Source organism: Mustela lutreola, chromosome 7 (assembly GCF_030435805.1).
Source record: "Mustela lutreola isolate mMusLut2 chromosome 7, mMusLut2.pri, whole genome shotgun sequence".
NCBI lineage: Eukaryota > Metazoa > Chordata > Mammalia > Carnivora > Mustelidae > Mustela > Mustela lutreola.
The window spans coordinates 136531629-136551527 of NC_081296.1; the positions used below are offsets into that span (position 1 = coordinate 136531629).

At 46.0% G+C, this 19899-nt stretch overlaps 1 long non-coding RNA gene across 9 annotated transcripts in view; it reads left to right on the plus strand.

The window, feature by feature from the left end:
* Positions 1 to 19899, plus strand: part of LOC131836847 (uncharacterized) — a 206630-nt gene that overhangs the window by 19677 nt on the left and 167054 nt on the right. For all 9 annotated transcript variants that reach the window (XR_009355819.1, XR_009355822.1, XR_009355816.1 and 6 more), the window contains one exon: positions 2196 to 2328. This is a non-coding gene — a long non-coding RNA (uncharacterized LOC131836847). The remainder of the gene's footprint in view (positions 1 to 2195; positions 2329 to 19899) is intronic.

The following is a 19899-nucleotide window of genomic DNA, read 5'->3' on the forward strand; positions in this document are numbered from 1 at the left end:
GCCTGAAAGCATTTCCTGGAAGCTTTTCACAATGCCTGAATTACATTCTGTCCATACTAGATACAATACAAAAATCTTTGTGTAGAGTTTTTTTTTTTTGTAAAAGGCAAACACTTACAATTTAGTTTCACTTCGATATATATCATGTCCTTGGGGAGGATGGGCTCTGTGACACATATTCTACAGCTCGCAGAAGTGGATGGAGTCATTTCACCTGCATATGTCTTAGTTCCCCCAAGTAGGCACTTGGTCTTTGAAGCCATGACTGTGCGTGGGACTGTGGGTCTATTTTTGGTACTCTCCACCCTACCCCCTCATACTATACTGTTCTGCAAATAGTTGCTAGATGTTTAAAAGCTCTCCACTGTGCTCTGTTAGATATCTAGTCTTCCCAATCGGTTGCATTTTGAAGCATTCTTAGAGGAACTGTTGTAAAAGAGAGATGTGTTCATTGCACCAAATACAAAAGGTACAGAAAAGTGTAAAGAAAATAAAAATCAATAATAATTCCACCATATAGCGATAATCACTGCTGGCAGCTTTACACATAACCTAGACTCAGAGATGTTTTTCTGCACATGATGGAATTTATGTGATATCAAGATAATCACCTGTTTTTTCTTTTTTCTGATTATTGCCTAGAGAATTCCTTTCTTAAGTGCAGTGTCATCTTTAATGACTTCGCAATATATATTGGCAGGCTATAATGTCAACCCTTATTGTGGAACATTTAGGGTATGTCTGTATTTTCTCTATCATGTGTTATAATTCGGTAGATATCTTTGGATGTTCTGAGGAAAAACTCCCAGGAGTGGAGTTGCTGTTACTTTTAGTCTAAAACTTGTTTATATTCTAAGTTGTTTAATTTTGAAGGACATTGAGCATAATGTCCAAGGCTTAGATGTCTCTGTATCCTTTACAGATTCCAGCTTTGCAGGGGTGGGGGTATTAGAAATGGTTGGGACTGTGAGTTGTAGAACACCTACAAAAGAAGAGCTCGCTTCAGAAAGCCACCTAATTATCTCACCTCATTAAGAAGTCTGGGTGCAGACAGTTCAGGGGTTGGTGGAACAGCTCAGTGATGTCACCAAGGGCCCAGCTCCCCTCATTCCGTCATCAGCATGCTCCCTGTCCTCAGGCTTGCCACCTCATGGTGGGGAGTGACTATCTTAGTAACAGGTGTGGTATCTTCCCACTCCGCATCCAGAGGAAGACATTTCCCAAAAGCTACTTGGGAGAATTGTCCTTCTCTTTTGGTGGCCAGAACTGGGTCATAAGGCTGCTTCCAGCTACAAGGAAGGCTGGGAAGGCAAGTCTTTGGCATTTTGACCCCTCCCTTGAGAGGCAAGCTCATGGGAAGGAGGAGTCGGGGCTGACCTCTTGGGTGAGCCACCACAAATGGGGTACAGTGCCAGGACTCAAAATATTCCCTGAGTTGGGATCCAGATTGTCTCCTTTCTCATCTCCTCATCACCTCTCAGGAAGGAAAGTGAGTTCTTGGAGCGTCACAGGAGCTGGGGGACCTTCCGGGACAAAATGGCTGTGAAGGACAAAGACTCTCCGTGATCATATTTGAGTCAGGTTCTCTGAGTGCTCTTCTTGACCAGGCCTCGACCTTGGCCCTGTCCTTGCTGGGTCTGCATAGCCCAGTTACAGTAGCAGGAACCCTGCCAGATCAGTTTGGAGAGAATCTCCCCACGCTTGATGTTTGGTCACCCAGGTTATTACCTTCAGCAAGGATCCTGTGAAGTGGGTTAAGCAAGAACCCCTTGGCCTTGAAGTTTCCTCCTAGAAATGCCCACCCTCCAACCTGCTCCTTGACTATACACCCCACCTGTTCTTGTTGGGTTTGGAGCTGAGTCCCATCTCTCTCCCCTCTTGTAACAGTCTTGATACCTATTGCGACAGCCTTAAATAAAATCTTCCTTACCATTTTAACAAATGCCAGAGCAATTTTTTCTTGAGCAGTTATGGTGCCATGACTTCCTTCTCAAACATTTGGTGGGGCTTCCTTGTTTGTGTGGGTGTCCTCCAGGGTCTGAGACCGGGGAGGTGGCATCAGGGCTGCTCAGGGATTGCGGACGACTTGGGTCACCTCTGTTTTTAAAGGTCCTCTGTCAGTTAAAAAAACAAAGAGCAGAACTCAAACAACACTATAAAATTTGTGATTTATTTGAAATGTTTGTCTTCCACAGATTAGGCCATTAACACTGGCCACAGTCCTCAGTGAAGTTGTGAACGGTACCAGCTGAAGGGCATCACGGCTGCAGTCGTTCAAGATGGCGACACCCTTCAAGCTGAAGGTGGAGCGTTGTCTTCAAAACACAGGTCTGTGCTTCTCAGCATTTCATTTGGAGCTCTAAATTTGAGGGGATCGTGCACGCTGCCCTTCTGAGCCCCTGTGAGAGGCCCAGCCAGGCAAAAGTCGACCCACAGCCCTGAGGACATAGGTGCCACAAGTTCATAATTAGTAACTCATTGTGTTTTCTCTTCTTGGGTTTTTCCTTCCCCACCAGTTCCCACCTCCATTCTCTTAGATCCCTTCTTTCCCTCCCCCTTTTTCCTTCCTTCCTTCCCTTCTTTGAAAGTCTGGAGTCTGAGATCTGGAGGGCAGCCAGCAGGGGGCAGGGAACACCTGTGGAGTCAGACCAGGGTCCACCAGCTGCTGGGGTTGGGGGTGGAGGCAGTGAGGCTGCATGTGCTCCCTGCCTCCCTCCCTCCAAAAGACGCCCCCCCCCCTGCTTAACCTCCTCCATTTGCTGGGGAGATCAGGGTTTATTTTAAATGCAACGAGGGCATCCATCATTCCTGCATCATTTTTGCTCCAGACTGCTCTTTGTGGAAGGGTTCCTTACAACCCCAGGGTAGGAAGTCACCCTCTAGAGTGGGCAGGAGTTTGGTCAGGAGTTTGATCAGTCTGGGCTGAGAGGGAAGAGATGCTGTCCTCTTGACCCAGTTCTGGGGAGAAAGCCTTGTCAGCTCTGACTGTCTGCTCCTCTATCTACAGGAACAGCTTCCCACTTTTTTTTTTTTTAAAGTTTTGGGGTCATAATGATGCCAAGACCTATGTATGCCTGACCATTTGGTCCAGGGAATGGTCCCCCAGCTCACTCCTGAGCAGTCCCTCCATCTCGTCCATGTGGTCCTGGGGAGGTGTGGGGGCTCTCTGCTGCTCTGTGGCATGGGGACCTGTTTCGTTCTCAATGTCTCCCCCCAGCACCCCCCCCCCCAAGTCTGCTCCATGTTTTGGTTGTCACCTACAGGCTTCTGTGTTGTTTGCAAGTGTTGAGAGGTCAGAGGGAAGGCTGGGGATTCTCAGACTGGTCTCCGCTTTCTGCCCTCTCATTGCTTTCTTGAGGAAGGAATGTGGAGCTCAGGATCTGCTTCCCAGCAGCAGGTGGCAAAGGGGGCAGATATCTGAAACTGTGACCTGGCCCCTGAGCGTGTGTCCCAAGCCACAGAGCCCAGCATGCAGGAAGTGATTGTTCAAAGTGACTGGGCTAGGGAGAGAAGGTGCATGTCCAAGGCCACTGGCCGAGAGCTGCAGAACTTGGATTCAGACCGTGTCCTGGCTGACCGCCTCTGTGCCTCCCCACGACCTCATCCATAAGGGAAGGAAGGGATTAGATCATGTCCTGAACTCCTGCCAGCCCCCAAACTCTAGATTTTGTACCACATAGGCAAAAGGAAAAGAGTATTTCTGCCGTCATCCCATGGAACTAGAGCAGGAAGGAAACCTTCCTGAATAATTCAGGCTCACATACAAAGTTGTCTCCAAATAGCTTTTCCTGCTGTTGAATGGGGTCTCCTCTACATCACCCAACAGTGCGATGAGACGTTGGGACCGAGCTCCATGCTCGCTGTGGCAGGGGGGGATCACCGTTCTGCAAGGCCTCTGTGTCTCTCCCAGGGAGGACAGAGTTGGGGTATTTACTGAGACTTCGAAGCCTGGTTTAAGACGGCTGTTTCAAGGGGTTGTGACGTGTTTGATTAGGAGTGGTAGGGATCACGATGTAATAATTCGTTGGGTTGGTGGACAAAGCAAAGCGTGGATTTCCAGCACGGGGTTCAAAGAGCCTTGGGGGTGTAAACTGTCTTCTGATGCTTCCTAGGAGAGAGAGGATCTGTCTTTCAGGAAGTTCCTGGGATGAACAGTGAAGTCCTTTGCAACTTCCCTTTTTTAAAAAAAGATTTTATTTATTCATTTGACAGAGAGAGGGAAAATAGCAGGGGGAGTGGGAAGGAGAGAAACAGGCTTCCTGCTGAACAGCGAGCCTGATGCGGGGCTCAATCCTAGGACCCTGGGATCATGACCTGAACTGAAGGCAGACGCCTAACAACTGAGCCACCCAGCACTCCCTCTCCTCTTTAAAGATTTTATTTATTTGACAGAGTGAGACACAGGGAGAGAGGGAACACAAGCAGGGGGAGTGGGAGAGGGAGAAGTAGGCTTCCTGCTGAGCAGGGAGCCCAATGTGGGGCTCTATTCCAGGACCCTGGGGTCAGGACCTGATTGATGCAAAGGCAGATGCTTAAAAACTGAGCCACCCCGACCACCCCCTCCCTCTGCCCCGCGCCTTTCAATTTTTGTCTTTCTGGGCAAGGATCTTCTGGAGTACTAGTAAAGTTATTTTGATGACGACAATGGAATAGTAGGGTCGAGTTAATACAGAGCTGTGGGTGGTTTAACTCCCACCCCAAATGCCTTTGTTGTTTGTCTGAACGACAGGGATGTCCCCTCCACCCTGCCGGACCCTGGAGGCTGACGCAGATGGCCGGATCCATTCTCTCTTACCTTCTTGCATCCAGTTGGCCCCGGGCCACAAGGGAGAGGGGAGGATAGTGAGGTCAGAATACTCATTTCTGTTCTCTCCTTGCTGGGTTGGTTGTTTCCTCTTATTTGAGCTCCTAGCTCCTGTCAGGCGGCCTTCTCAGTCACCTGCCCTGTGCCCTCCACCTGCCCTCTCCCACCTGCAGGAGCCTAGCTACTGTTGACCCTATTCTCTTATTTCTTATTCCCAGGGCTCATACGTCACTTTTCTGAGGGCATTTCTGCAACCCTTTATGCTTTCAATTATTTTCTAAAAGTTTATTTATTTGGGGGGGTCAGGAGAGAGGGAGAGAGAGTCTTAAGCAGGCTCCTTGCTGAGCAGAGAGCCTGACAAGGGGCTCGATCTCACAGCCCTGAGATCACGACCTGAGTCAAAAGCAAGAGTTGGACACTTAGCCAACCGCACCACCCAGGCGCCCCTGCACAATACTTTATTTTTTAATTGATTAATTATTTATCTATTTTTAAAAATTAAATTCAATTTAACATACCCTGTATTATTGGTTTCAGAGGTAGAGTTCAGTGATTCATCAGTCTCATATAACACCCATCAAGTGCCCTCCTTAATGCCCAGCACCCAGTTACCCCACCCCCCCTCCAGCAACCCTCAGCTTGTTTCCTAGGATTAAGAGTCTTTTATGGTTTATCCCCCTCTCTGACGTCATCTTATTTTATTTTTCCTTCCCTTCCCCTATGTTCATCTGTTTTGTTTCTTAAAATCCACATTTGAGTGAAATCATATGGTATTTGTCTTTCTCTGACTGGTTTATCTTGCTTAGCCTAATATCCTCTAGTTCCATCCACATTGTTGCAAGTGGCAAGATTTCATTCTTTTTGATGGCTGCGTAATATTCCATTTTATGTATATCCATTTTATGTATGTCTGTACACACACACACACACACACACACACCCCACATCTTCTTTATGCCTTCATCTGTCAATGGACATCTGGGCTCTTTCTATAGTTTGGCTATTGTGGGCATTACTGCTATAAACATTGGGGTGAAGGTGTCCCTTCAAATCACTATTTTTGTATCCTTTGGATAAATACCTTATAGTGAAATTGGTAGGTCATAGGTAGCCCTAGTTTTAATTTTTTGAGGGACCTCTATACTGTTTTCCCGAGTGGCTGCACCAGCTTACATTGCTACCAGCAGTATAAGAGGGTTCCCCTTTCTCCGCATCCTCGCCAACATCTGTCATTTCCTGACTTGTTAATTTCAGCCATTCTGACCGGTGTGAGGTCCTATCTCATTGTGATTGTGATTTGTATTTCCCTGATGTCGGGTGATGTTGAGCATTTTTTCATGTGTCTGTTGGCCATTTAGATGTCTTCTTCAGAGAAATGTCTGTGCATACCTTCTGCCCATTTCTTTCTTTCTTTTTTTAAAGATTTTATTTATTTATTTGAGAGATTGCTGGGGAGAGGGAGCATGAGCAAGGGGAGGGGCAGAGGGAGAAGCAGACTTCCCCTTCAGCAGGGAGCCCAATGTGAGGCTCTGTCCCAGGACCTTGGGATCATGACCTGAGCCGAAGGCAGACGTTTAACCAAATGAGTCACCCAGGCACCCCCTGCCCATTTTTTGACTGGATTTTTTTGGTTTTGGAGTGTTGAGTGTGGTAAGTTCTTTATAGATTTTTGATACAAGCCCTTTATCTGATAAGACATTTGCAAATATCTTCTCCCATTCCATAGTTTGCCTTTTAGTTTTGTCAACAGTTTCCTTTGCTGTACAACACTTTATTTTTAAAGGCAATTGTGTGGAGAGGATAAATGCTATTGGGGATCAGTGGCTAACCTGAGAACTAGAGAAGAAAGCTAAAACCATGACTCCCACATAGATACAGATAAACACATGTTAAAGACTTCATTTAGCTCATTATTTTAAAAATATTTTTAATTTATTCATTTGAGCGAGAGAGAGAGAGAGAGAGAGCGAGCACAGAAGCAGCAGGGAGGCTCAGAGCAAGAAGGAGAAGCAGACTTCCCACTGAGCAAAGAGCCGGATGCAGGGTTTGATCCCAGGACCCTGAGATTATAACCTGAGCAAAAGGCAGAGGCCCAACTGACTGAGCCACCTAGTGCCCCTGGCTAGGTTTTTACTAAAGAGCCACTGATATGTTACAACCAGCTCAAATGAGAAGCCAAAGAAGCACAAAGTTATATGGAATAAAAGCATGTTGACACTGGTTTTCTCTTGGGGGTTAGGGAAGGAGGTCAATTAAGCTTCTATACAAGACAAAATTTGTTTGTGCATCTGTAAACAAGAATTATTTGCATTGCTATCAGTTGTCCGTAATGTACAGAGTCATAAAAACTGCTCAAAGGCAATGAAAGGATCCCCCAGCATCACGGTGAGATAACCTGGAAGAGTGTGTTCTGCATGATGCCTAGTTTTCCGCTGAAGCACACATTTTTCCCCATGTGACATTTATAAAGTGCTTAATACTTGCAGGGAGTGATCCATTGCTTTAGAACGGAGAGTCTGCTGGGGGTTTAAGGCCGCTGGCGATGAGCCATCTCCCTCCGTCTGATCACCTGCACGCTGATTACACCCTCCACCAAGAGACGTAGGATATTTACAAACAGACTTCTGTCCTGAGGTTTTCTTTGGGGGAAGAACCAAATGTTCTATTGCTTTATAGAAGTTTGAAAACCCCCAAACATATCCCGATGCTGCATATAATGGAAGAGAAAATGAAGACTCAGAGGGGGAAGTGACTTTCTCTGGTTGGAAGACAGGCTTTGAGGGCCAAGAAGGCCTTCCTTTGGGCATTATTCGGTGACACAAAGAGCTTTCCTGGAAGGAAGGGCTTAGGAATCAGGCTGTGACAGATGGTTTTCATCTCCTGGGTTCCAGGAAATCTGCTACTATCCTTCTAATCGGATGTTGGGAGCTACAAGCAAACTTGCAATCTACATTATATCATTGTTCAGTATCCCTAATTATACCTTGGAATTTGGCTTAAGTGCAGCATAGAGGATGTTCATTAAGAGTGTGGACAGGGACACTCAGCATTTATAAAATTCTTTACCGTAATTTAAGTCCCAGCGCTGTTCCGGTGCGTTAAGGAAGTCTGTTAGCTCCCAGCTGAAAGACTGACAAGTTCAGAAAATGGGGACTGGGTGACAGCGTTGGTTTTCTAACATCCGTTTGAATGCAAAGCTTTACAATCTTGTTTTCATCAGCTCAAGGAAGCTCCTCGCTGACTAACATGCAGGGCTCCATCCACCAGAGTTGGAGCTATCTGCCCTGGGCATTTCATAACCAAGCTCAGCTTCCTATCTCTTGGCCATTGTGTTGTCAAAACCCTCATATTCTTGTTTGCATGACCAGTTTACAGAGAAGCTTTGTCTCCACAGACAGACTGTGGCTCCATCTGGCCCTGCCACCAAGAGCCTTGTGATTCCAGATGGAAAAATCCCCATCTCTCCCCCTATTTCCAAAGCAGCTCCCACCCCCATTGCTTTCTCTGCAGCCAAAAGCACAAACCCTCCACGAACCCTCTCTGCAGGGGTGGAAAGATCCACTAATGGGAGAAACAGCTCATCTTTTCTTCCGTCCTTAAACCCTGTGCTGTGTGGACGGAGCACATGCACACATCTGGCTGGACTCCAGGGCAGAGGAGCTGGGGAGGGCTCGCCTTTATCACAGAAGATGTTAAGGCAAAGGGAATTCTTGCTGTCAGGGAAAATAATAACTTCAGGTCATGACTGCAGTGATTCGACTGTCTCAACTTTTTTTTTTTTTCTTCAAAAGACATTGTTCAGGAACCCCAAATATTCTGTTGGAAACTTCTGGCGATGGCCAGTTTGCTTTGAGGAGGTTGGAACCAAGCCCCGTGTGTGTGTGTGTGTGTGTGTGTGTGTGTGTGTGTGTGTTGCACGCATGTGCGCGCGTGTGTGTTTAGAGGAATGAAAAGTAATTGAACTGGTTTTTCTTCCAACAATATCCTCACCCGCCTGCCAAATGAGAAGGAAAGGGAGAGAGGATCAAGATAGGAGAAGGAGAAGATTTCTGAATTTAGGGAGCAAAATTTCAGCTGCCAGCAGAGCTCCTGGGGATATGCCCACTTGTGTGTGGGTCTCTGCTTGCGGTGCCCTCCCCACCCAGAGGTGTCCAGCACCGCATTCTTGTGGTTCATTCCCTCCCCTTTCAGCGACGAGATGGCCAGATTTTTGGTGACCTGTTGATCATGCTGGAGCTGATCTGAGCCCCGAGCTCACAGAGAGCCAGAGAGCTGGGACACGAGAGGGACTGCAGAGGACCTCCCTCCCTGCCACCGCAGGTTCAGATGGTTTCCCCTCCCCACACCCCCCAGAAGACTTGTCACCCACCCCCCCGACCCTGCCCTCCGTCTTGTCTCTGCAAAATCATAGGCCCTCGTTCCTTTCCTCTGAGGTGTTCCTCTGTGTTAATGATGTCCTCCCTGTTGCAATAGCCTGACTAAAATCATCTCCTTCATTCTCCAGTGGATTTTTTCACACCCTGCTGCCCTGTCCAGGGAGTCTGAAATAGCACCCTATGCATATTTGGAGTTAGGAAGGAAAATGACCCTAGAGGGTCTTGGGCAAAATGTGCATGGGACCCAGTGAATGTACTAAATGGAAGGATCCCTTGAAGCATGCACCTGCCTTCTGGCAGTGTGTTTCACTTCGAAACCTCAGAAGCTGTTTGCTTGGGAGGGAGTTTATTAATACGCTAGGAAGCAAACCAGAAATCCACACTGTGTGTTTGTGTTTGTGTGTGTGTGTGCGTGTTGGGGGACAGTGCAGGAGAGGAGGGGGGAGCAGGAGAGCCGGTGCAGGAGGGGGAGATTTTTGTTCACATTCACAAAGACAGCCGGGAAGCACCCATCACTTCCCATCCAGTGCATTCTCTCCTATGTGGCGCCATGGCCGGACGCTGGCGCGCACAGATTTACCACCTGTCAGGGGTTGTTCTAACAACTTCTGTTGCAGTCTGCTCGAGGAAGTTGGCTTTCAAAATTGGGAAGCTTTTTGGCTTCTTAAATGGAAAAAGACAAGGGCCTCTCTGCCCCTGCTGTAGGAGACACCCCTGGGGGTGGGGGAGCTGGGGTGTGAAAATGCTGCTTTAAAAGATACACAGTGGGACACCTGGGTGGCTCAGTGGGCTGGGCCTCTACCTTCGGATCTGGTCATAGTCTCAGGGTCGTGGGATCAAGTCCCGCGTGGGGCTCTCTGCTTGGCGGGGACCCTGCTTCCTCCTCTCTCTCTCTGCCTGCCTCTCTGCCTACTTGTGATCTCTGTCAAATCAATCAATCAATCAATCAATCTTTGGGTGGGGGAAAGATACATAGTGATGTGGTAACAGCTGCAGGGTTTTTTTTTTTTTTTTTTTTTTTTAATAAAAGATTTATTTATTTATTTATTTGACAGAGAGAGAGAGACAGCGAAATGGGGAACACAGACAGGGAGAGTGGGAAGGGGAGAAGTCGGCTTCCTGCTGAGCAGGGAGTCTGATACAGGGCTTGATCCCAGAACTCTGGGACCATGGCCTGAAGCCAAAGGCAGACACTTAATGACTGAGCCACCCCCGTGCCCCATAGTTGCTGGTTTAATTAAAGAAAAACAACACCCATAACCTTATGTCCAAACACAATATGATGGGTGTTTAGTGTTTTCATTTTTATGTATTAGGTTCCACTGTCATATTTTTTATAATTAGTGGCCATTCTGAATTATGTTTTTTTTACTCTTAATGTTATGCCATATAGTCATTTTATTATTACATAATACTATAATATTTAATTCCATTGGGTTCCTGGAGCTTATGTGTTATTGTTAATCCTTTCCCCTGATACTAGACATTAGGATGTCTCTTTTTTTTTTTTTTAAAGATTTTATTTATTTATTTGACAGAGAGAAATTACAAGTACACTGAGAGGCAGGCAGAGAGAGAGAGAGAAGGAAGCAGGCTCCCTGCTGAGCAGAGAGCCCGATGCGGGACTCGATCCCAGGACCCTGAGATCATGACCTGAGCCGAAGGCAGCGGCTTAACCCACTGAGCCACCCAGGCGCCCCTAGGATGTCTCTTTTATCTTTTTTTTTTTTTTATTATTATTGCAGAGACTGTTGAAATTAACATCATCAGATATTTAGCTTTCTGTTTTTGAAGAATGAAAGATAAATAACAGAGAGCTAAGGGGTTAATGAAGCTCACACCTCAGTGGTTCTCAAAGTTTTTGGGTCAGCCTTTACACTTCTCCAAGTGAGTGAGGACCCCACAGAGCTTTTGTGTATATGAGATATTTGATATTTGCCTCACTATATTAGAAATTATAACTGAGAAATTCAAAATACTTATTTGAAATAACTATGAAAACCCAGCACATGTTAACATACATTACATATTTTTACAAACAGTAACTGTATTTTCCAACACAAAAGAAAAATTTTGAGAGTGCCGTTTTTACATTTTTACAAATCTTTCTAATGTTTAGTTTATAGATTCTCATACCCACTTGTGCATTCAGTCTTTTATGATATATATATATATATATTTTAAAGATTTTGTTATTTATTTGAAAGAGAGAGAGTGAGAGAGAGCACGAGAGGGGAGAAGGTGAGAGGGAGAAGCCGACTGCCTGTGGAGCTGGGAGCGTGATGTGGGACTTGATCCCGGGACTCCGGGATCATGACCTGAGCCGAAGGAAGGCAGTCGCTTAACCAACTGACCACCCAGGCACGCCTATGATATATTGTTTTGATTGAAGTTTCTAAAGAAAACCTATACTGGGCACCTGGCTGGCTCAGTTAGTAGAGTGTGTGATTCTTGCTCTTGGGGTCATGAGTTCAAGCCCTATGCTGGGCATGAAACCTAATTAAAATTAAAAAAAAAAAAAAGGAGGTCTGCCCTTACACAGACATGTGGTTGGAAAAGGGAAAGGGAACTCTTAGGGGTCCTTGGACTGCGGTTTGAGAACCATTTGCCTAAATCTTCTTGGCACTGTACTAAGCAGTTTTTCTTCCAGGTTTTGCAATTAGAGATTTAGATGATAGTGTAAATTTAACATTCTCTTTTTTGAAGTCAAGGTCTTGGGAAGCTAATTCCTTAGACAAAGTCACCCAGCTGGTTTCAAGGACTCTTCTTTAATTTACTTCAACCACCTCTGATGCTTGATGTGTCCTTCTGCTAGGTATTGTATAAGGCTTGTGGGAGCACAGAGAGGCATAAGGGCTCCCAGACTTTTATAAGACCCAAACTAGTTACACGTCCCACTGCTTGTGGAGTTGTTTTCTCTCTGTAGCATGTTACAGCACCTGCATCATAACGGTGCTCTGCAAAAACGGACACCACCCGCATCATCTCTCTTCCTAGGAAGATTTTCCCATGCCTGTCAGGAGGCTCGGGGGAATAGCAGAAAAACAAGATGGCCTGGGAGAATTTGTGAACCCAGGGTCTACTGACCTCTTGGGCTCTCACTTTTCTTCTTCTATGAATGAAAGAAAATTTAATCGGATTTTTCCTCATCCTTAACATTCTGTGAATCTGAGTGTGTTTGGGTCGTTTGGAGGGTTGGGTTGCTGGAGTGCTCGTTTGGAATCTTTTCTCAATTTGAGACTGAGCAGACTAGGCACTACAGCAGGAGGCCTGCCATCTAGTGGCGAATGTAGATATTGCGCCATTGCTCAACCTGGGGCTGAGCTTGGGAACCAGAGGCCTCTTCTCCCCACCTCATGGCTCATAATTACAGGGGTTTTCACTGTGCCACAGTTACAATACTTGACTGTCCTGGCTACAGTACAACAAGTGAAGGGAATACACTTGTGGTTTGTCAGACAACATGAGAGGGGAGGCCTCTTGCATTTGTAGTTAATTGCTCTGAAATTCTGCCTGCAGGCTTTGCTGTGGCCGCCACATTGCACTTCGGGCAGGCCAACAGGAAGGCTAAAATGATAGGTGTCCATAAGATGCTGTTTCTGCTTCAAGACTTCAGGCTCCAGGGAGGGATGCCAGCTTGAGTATGTCGTTCAAAGGGGGGGTTGGACCCCCCCACCCCCGCCCCAACACCAGCCAGTTGACTCTTGGATGTTTACTTTTGGCATGGGACACAATAAAGTACAAAACCCCAGGCAGAGGCTCTGGTATGGGCGGGTCAGAGTTAGGCAGCAGCACTGAGGGCAGGGTTTCAATGGAAGGAGAGGCTGGGGTTCTGGGGGCAGGTGTGTGCAGACTAGGGAAGCAGCACAGGCATCCCCCGGCGTCCTGACACTTCTGCCTCCTTCATGCTCCCCCACACAAAGCCTTGCTGTGGTGAATCGGGGAAGGATGACAACCTCCGCACACAACCCAGCCCTCCCTGGTAAAGAGGATAGGAAACTGCACGGCACGAAACAAGGGGGTGCCCAGCCTTGAGACTAGAAGGGAACCAACCTGAAATACTATGTGCCTTGCCAAAAGCATTTTTATTTTTTAAAGATTTTATGTATTTATTTGAGAGAGAGCGCACACAGGCAGGCAGAGCAGCAAGCAGAGAGAGAGGGAGAAGCAGGCTCTCCACTGAGCAGAGAGCCCAATGCAGGGAACTCGATCCCAGGACCCTGCGATCATGACCTGAGCTGAAGGCAGACACTTAACCCACTGAGCCATCCAGGCATGCACAAAAGCATTTTTTAAAAATAAGAATAAAAGGCACATTTGTGTCCAGCCACCTTTTACAGGGATAAAACCAAAATTGGTGGGTGAAATATAAAAGGCTGATTTTCCCTGGCCTACTAATAACTAATTTAGGGGTGTCCCAGTGGCTTAGTCGGCTAAATGGCCGACTCTTGATCTCAGCTCAGGTCATGATCTCAGGGTCGTGGGATCGAGCCCCACGTGGGGCTCTGTGCTCCTTATGGAGTCTGCTTGAGTTTCTCTCCCCCCTCTCCACTCCCCCCACTTGTTCGTGTTCATTCTCTCTCAAAATGGATCAATAAAATCTTAAAAATAAAAAAATTACTGGGCCAGGCTCTGTGCTGGATGCTGGGGTTAAGGGTGGCAGAAGTGCACAGTTCCTACCCTGGTAGGATATACAGGCTAGGGATGGAGACATTGAATAGATAATTATGTAGTATACACCCAGGGAGTCTGTGACACCGGTGACACATAGGAGTTAGGGAGAGAGAAAGAGAATGTGTGTGTGTGTGAGGGGGTGTATGCATACATGTGCTTGTGTGTAGGGTGTTTCAGGGAGTAATAAAAGTGTGAAAATGTGGGGACAGCAAGGGGCAGGGTACATGCAGAGGACTGAGAGGGAGAGCAGATGAGAGGGAGCTGGAGAGCCAGGCAAGGACCAATGCCCGTGGCTATGCGCTGCCTCTGTCCTCGGACAGAGTGGGGAAAAGAAGAGGGGCATGGCAGATTTGCACTTTGAAAGCTCATTCTGGCAGCGATGTGCTGGACAGATTGCACAACAGCACAGGAGGGGACAGGAGAAGACAAAGGGAAGCTAGTCGGCAGGCTGATGTAATCACGCCAGAGCCAGGTGATGGCAGCCTGAGCTGGGGAGAGCGAGGAGAAAGGAGTGGAGACAGGACGGGGATTGCCAGGCCTACCCAGGGGCGGCAGCTCCGGGACTGGGTAGGCTCTGGGAGTGAAGGGCGATGATTGTCAGGACCGTGGCGACTTCTGAGCATGGGGGCCAAGGCACACAGGCTCCTGGTGATTCTGGGCAATGCCTGAGATATTAAGTTGTCCACTTAATATCAGTGAGACAAGACCATTATCGTTGCTAAGATTGAACATACTTGGGGGGTTCTCAGTTATAAACTAAGAAAAGAAATGAAATAGTCTGTATGAATGTTACTAAAGAAAATGATCTTTTTTCCTCTGGTTGGATTGCAAACCCGACCTAATAGCAAGTGATTAAAATTAACAACTATTAAAATTAATAATGGAATTTTGAAAGGTGGCTATGTGGAAGATACGTATGCAGAATCAACAACTTTACTCTATGCTAACAAACAGAGATATTCCATATTCATGGATAAGACAACTTACTATAAAAATATAAATCCTTTTTTAAGTTAATATATAGGGGCTCCTGGGTGGCTTCATTGATAGAGCGTCTGCCTTCAGCTCAGGTCATGATCCCAGGGTTCTGGGATTGAGCGCCACATCGGGCTCCCTGCTCTGTGGGGAGCCTGTTTCTCCCTCTTCGTCTGCCTACTGCTCTCCCTGTTTGTACTCTCTCTCTTTCAAATAAATACATAAAATCTTTAAAAAAATAAAGTTTATATGTAAATTTAATGCTCTTCTAATCAGAATCCCAAGTGTGCATATTAGTGTGCATGTGTGTGAACTTCAGTCCGGATTGATTTATTTGAAAGGCTGACCTTGTTGATTAGGTTGTTTAGATTTCTGTGTCTTTGCTTAACACTTGCCCATTCGATCTGGCTTGTACTGAGAATGGTGTGTTTAATTCTCCCTAGAGTGTATTTCTGTTTTTCTTTGCCTTTCTGCTTTAGATAGGTGGAACGTTCACTATTCCCACCCAAGGATAATCTCTATCTTTACCTCTGATACCATAGATTAATAATTTTGCCTATTAATAATTAATAGTTTTGTCCTTAAATTAATGGAGTCACATAGCATGTGTGCTTTTGGTTCTGGTTTCTTTTTCAACATTATGTCTGTAATATTGTTGTATAGGTTGTTTATTCTCATTGAGAAGTTTTATCTCTTGTGTTTATATACCACAACTTACAAATCCTTTCTACTAATGATGGACTTCTAGGTAGTTTTGAGTTTGGGGCTATTGCAGATAGATTTGCTATAATATTCTTATATATATCTTTTGGTCCATAAATCTGTATGCGTGTTTGTTGAGTATATGCCTAGGAGTGGAGTTTCTAGGTTTTAGGGTACCAGTCAACTTTTGAGGTCTTACTCCTAGACATGAAACAGATAGCCACAGTTACCAAACAGCTGAGGCAAGCCTCCCATGTAAGTAAGGTAGGCGCGCGCGCACACACACACACACAAACACACACACAGTGCCTGGGTGGCTCAGTTGGTTAAGCGTCCACTTTTAGCTCAGATCATGGTCCCAGGGTCATGGGATCGAGTCCCGCATTGGGCTCCCTGCTCGGTGGGGAGCCTGCTTCTCCCTCTCCCTTGGCTGCTCCCCCCTCTACTTGTACTCTCTACCCCCCGCCCCACACCCCTGCCAAATAAATTAATAAAATCTTAAAAAAAATACACAGTGAACAAACAAATACAGGTGTGCCTACTTTCCCTATTAACAGTTCCAAGGGATTTTATTCTGTGGCATGGCCTGGCTCTCTGGTTGTCTTCCTCCTCCATCATGATAAAAATAAACATTGTGGTGGGTCCAGTAGTCACCAGAGTTTTATACATGTAGAGTTTTGGGGCAGATGGGCCATAGTGCTAGTTAGTCATATTTCAACATTTCTTTGGGACCTGGAGGCAGACGGACTATTCCATTTGGGTTTTGGTGTCATATGTATAGAATATTTCTTCAGTTTTGAGGACAACATCTTGGTCACATACAGCACATCACATGCCCCGAAGGCATTGCTGGTTGCATGGAAAAACAGGCTGTTTTTCCAGAACAGGGATGGTTGGAAGGTGGTCTTGTCGATTTTGACCAAGGTGATATTACCTCTGGTTTCCTCAGTTTCATATATGGTCCCGAGGCCTGCGTTATTGGTAGAGATGTCTTCATGGACCCAGAGAAATCTTCACAGGAGGAAGAACTATAGGGAAAACCATGGTTAAAAGCTGCAGTTGGTGGTTGACTGGCTTAGACCTTATTTGAAGTGACATTCACTCCAGACATGTTGTTGGAGTTGATACAGTTATGGTAAAGCTGGTTCTTGTCATGACCATTCCAGAGCCATGTCCTTGAATTAACAGGCCAATGACAGCTCCAAGCTGTTTTAATTTGGTGTCATCTTTGTATATAGAATGGCTAAGGACAAGGGGGGAAGAATGCATGAGGCTCTAATTCAGTGCTTCCTGGCCTGGCTCCAGGGAGAGGTCCTTCTCCCAGTCTCCATTTTTGATGGGATGGTATGGAGAACAAAAGGCTGGCGAAGGCCAATGACACCTCCATTAGCACAGAACCCTGGGGGTGTGAAAGGAATGGCCTCAGATCTGCAGACTTCATACATAGCTACAAACACAGTGCTGGCCCATAGCAATTATTCTAAAGGTGTTGGGAGGGAATGATGGAAGGAAGGACGCTTGCCAGTGACCTCTCTTAGATGGATTAAACTTTGAGAGGGGAAACCTCAAAACTTTATTTTAGGGGTGCCCATTCTTTGGGGTTCCCAAATGTTGGGCCCTTGTTGGGTCATTGTATTAATCAGCTTAGGCTGTCATAACTTAAACAACAGGAATTTATTTTCTCACAGTTTTGGGTACTGGAGGTCCAAGATCAAGGTGTCAGTGGGTTTGGTTCCCCTGAGGCCTCTCTCCTGGGCTTGCAGATGGCCGCCTTCCAGCTGTCTCCACACAGTCTTTTTTCTGCATGTGTGCAGCCCTGGGGTCTCTTCTTTTCCAAAGGACAACAGTCATATTAGATTGGGTCCTACCCATATGAACTCATGTTAATTACCTCTTAGAAGCCCTGTTTCCAAATAAGTCCTATTCTAAGGGATTAGGGCTTCAACATACCGATTTTGAGGGGACACAATCTAGTTAACAGGAGTCATCTGATAAGGAGATGATCTGACTAGGTGATGTGACCACTGGAGAGAAAAGGCGTGGCCAGAGCTCAGAGTCCTCAGGGACCCTGGTTTCTAGGCTACTTGAGTCAGGGTGTCCATGGCCTTGAGTTGTGGTTCTGGGGTTCATGAGCAAACCTCCTGGTAATATGTGTTGAGCAGGATCTCAGGAGCGAGGGGTATAGGGAACAATCTTCTCAGGAGGGCTCCTGGTCCACCTAAGGTAGATGTTGCCAACCATTCTCTAGAGTTTGGACTTAGACTTAGCACCAGGTGAAGTGTGATGATGAAACATGATGATGAAAAGGCAGCTAGCTAGCCTGGTTATAGATTTCCCAGGATTGTCTGCTAGGAATTTAAGTTTTGCTCACTTCACCCACAATGCAAGTATGTTCAATTTTTTTTGAAAACAACAGTTAGACTATAAGCTCTGTTAGACAGTAAGCTCCTTAGAACAGAAAGTATAATAAATATACTTTCAACATAAAATCTGCAATTTCTTTGATAGACATTACTCTTCTAGTACCTAATATAAAACTCAATCCATATCAGTCACATAATAAGTATTGTGTATTGAAAGATCAGGAGGGGTTGTGTGTTAGGAAAAAAAGGATAGCAGGAAGTAAACCCCTGGGGAAAAAAGATCAGCCTCATTACTCTATTTAAAGATAAGTAATTCAGAATAGGTATCCCTGCATGCTTCTTAAATTTGTAAATGTAAAACAGTAAAATCCAGTGCTGGTGAAGCTATGAGGAAATAGGCTTATTCACCATACTTGGAAATTAGTGTGTATATCACATATATATCAAATAGGCATATATGTAAAGCTGTGCATATTGTATTTTAGTAGAAGAACTGATAGACCATGTTTAATTCGTGCTGTGAGGCTATTGACAAACTGTGATCTGTATTTTTTATATATTGTGAAATGTATGATTTTTTTTTTGTGGAAACAGACAAAAACAAAACACAAGGATGCTGGCTACACATCTTATCAGTACTGGGTCTCTGGTCCCTGGGAGGTGCAATCCTCTGGCATTCTTCCAGTTTCTGTTACAGTTTACATAGTCCATTTTGATGCTTTGGGACATGCCTGCTGTCAGAGGGTTCCACTGCTTCTTGCCTCTGAGTAAAGGAAAGATTTGGAAATCTCAGGGCCTGGGCAAAGGAACCCTAAGCCCTCTCCATGCTGTGCCTCATCATCTTGCTTTCTGGGCCTGCCTGAGGCTTCAGAATCAGAAAAGTCAAACTGGGCTTTTGGAACTGAGCAATAGCCAAGTGAACTTGGACCAGTCTTAGGACCTCTCTGAGCATTTCTCATCTCAAAAACCAGGGCCTTTGGTTAGATCTGAGGGACCTTAGTTGTTTTCTGGTCCGGTGCCTCAATGACAAACACAGGGACTGTAGCAGCTACTGTCCCTTCCTGAATGCCAGCCATTGCCCCAGGCACTTTATATTGATTTGTTGATTGAAGGATTTGATTCTTTCAACAACCTTATGAAGTCATTAATGTATCCTCTTGATTGTATGGATGTTGAAACCAAGGCTTAGATTTGTTCCAGGTCACACAGCTAGCAAGTTGCTGAGCTGGGTTCAAGCTCAGACTGTCTTGACTCCACACCTTTTACCCTGGGAGGCTATGCCAGGGGCTTTCAGACTCTTTTGAGCATGGTGCACAATGAGAAATCATTTTTAACATGATCATCTGCTATGCATACACAGCTGAAATACAAGTTTCACTCAGTATGTGATGCACTTTGGTATGTCCCTGCTCTTCCAAGTCATACCTTTCCAATAAGTCCTGGTCTTGATGCGCTAAACTGATCTCAACTGATTTGAGGACCCTGCCCTACACGAGGAAGGCACTCTACCACTCTATACTACCATGCAGAGACCGTGAGTGGTGTCATATTCAAAGTCACAGATCCGTACATGGCAGAGACGGGTCTAGAACCCTGGTCGCCAGGATCAAAGTCCAGGACGCTTTCCCTGTATCATCCTGGGGGTCTCTGGTGCCTCTTGTGAGTGTGAAATACCCCAAAAATACCCTTTTTGGGGGAGGCCAGTGGGTCAGAGTGTATTGGGCAGAAGTCAAAGCTTTGCAGAAGCAGTATGTCAAGGGCCCCCCCTTCCCTCACTAAAGACCTATTAAGGTATCCAGTTCCCCTGTCCCCCAGGGATTTGCTCAGGGGAAGGCCCTGGTGCTGGACCAACAGCTCTGCCCTGCGGTCTGGAGTTAGCAGGAAGGGCATCTGGCTTCTTTTCCAGCTCGCCCACATGCTTAGTTAGGGAGTGACCTTTGGCACACATTGAGCACTTATTTTTCCATCACTTTCCAGCTGTTAGAGAAACGTGCATCAGATTCAT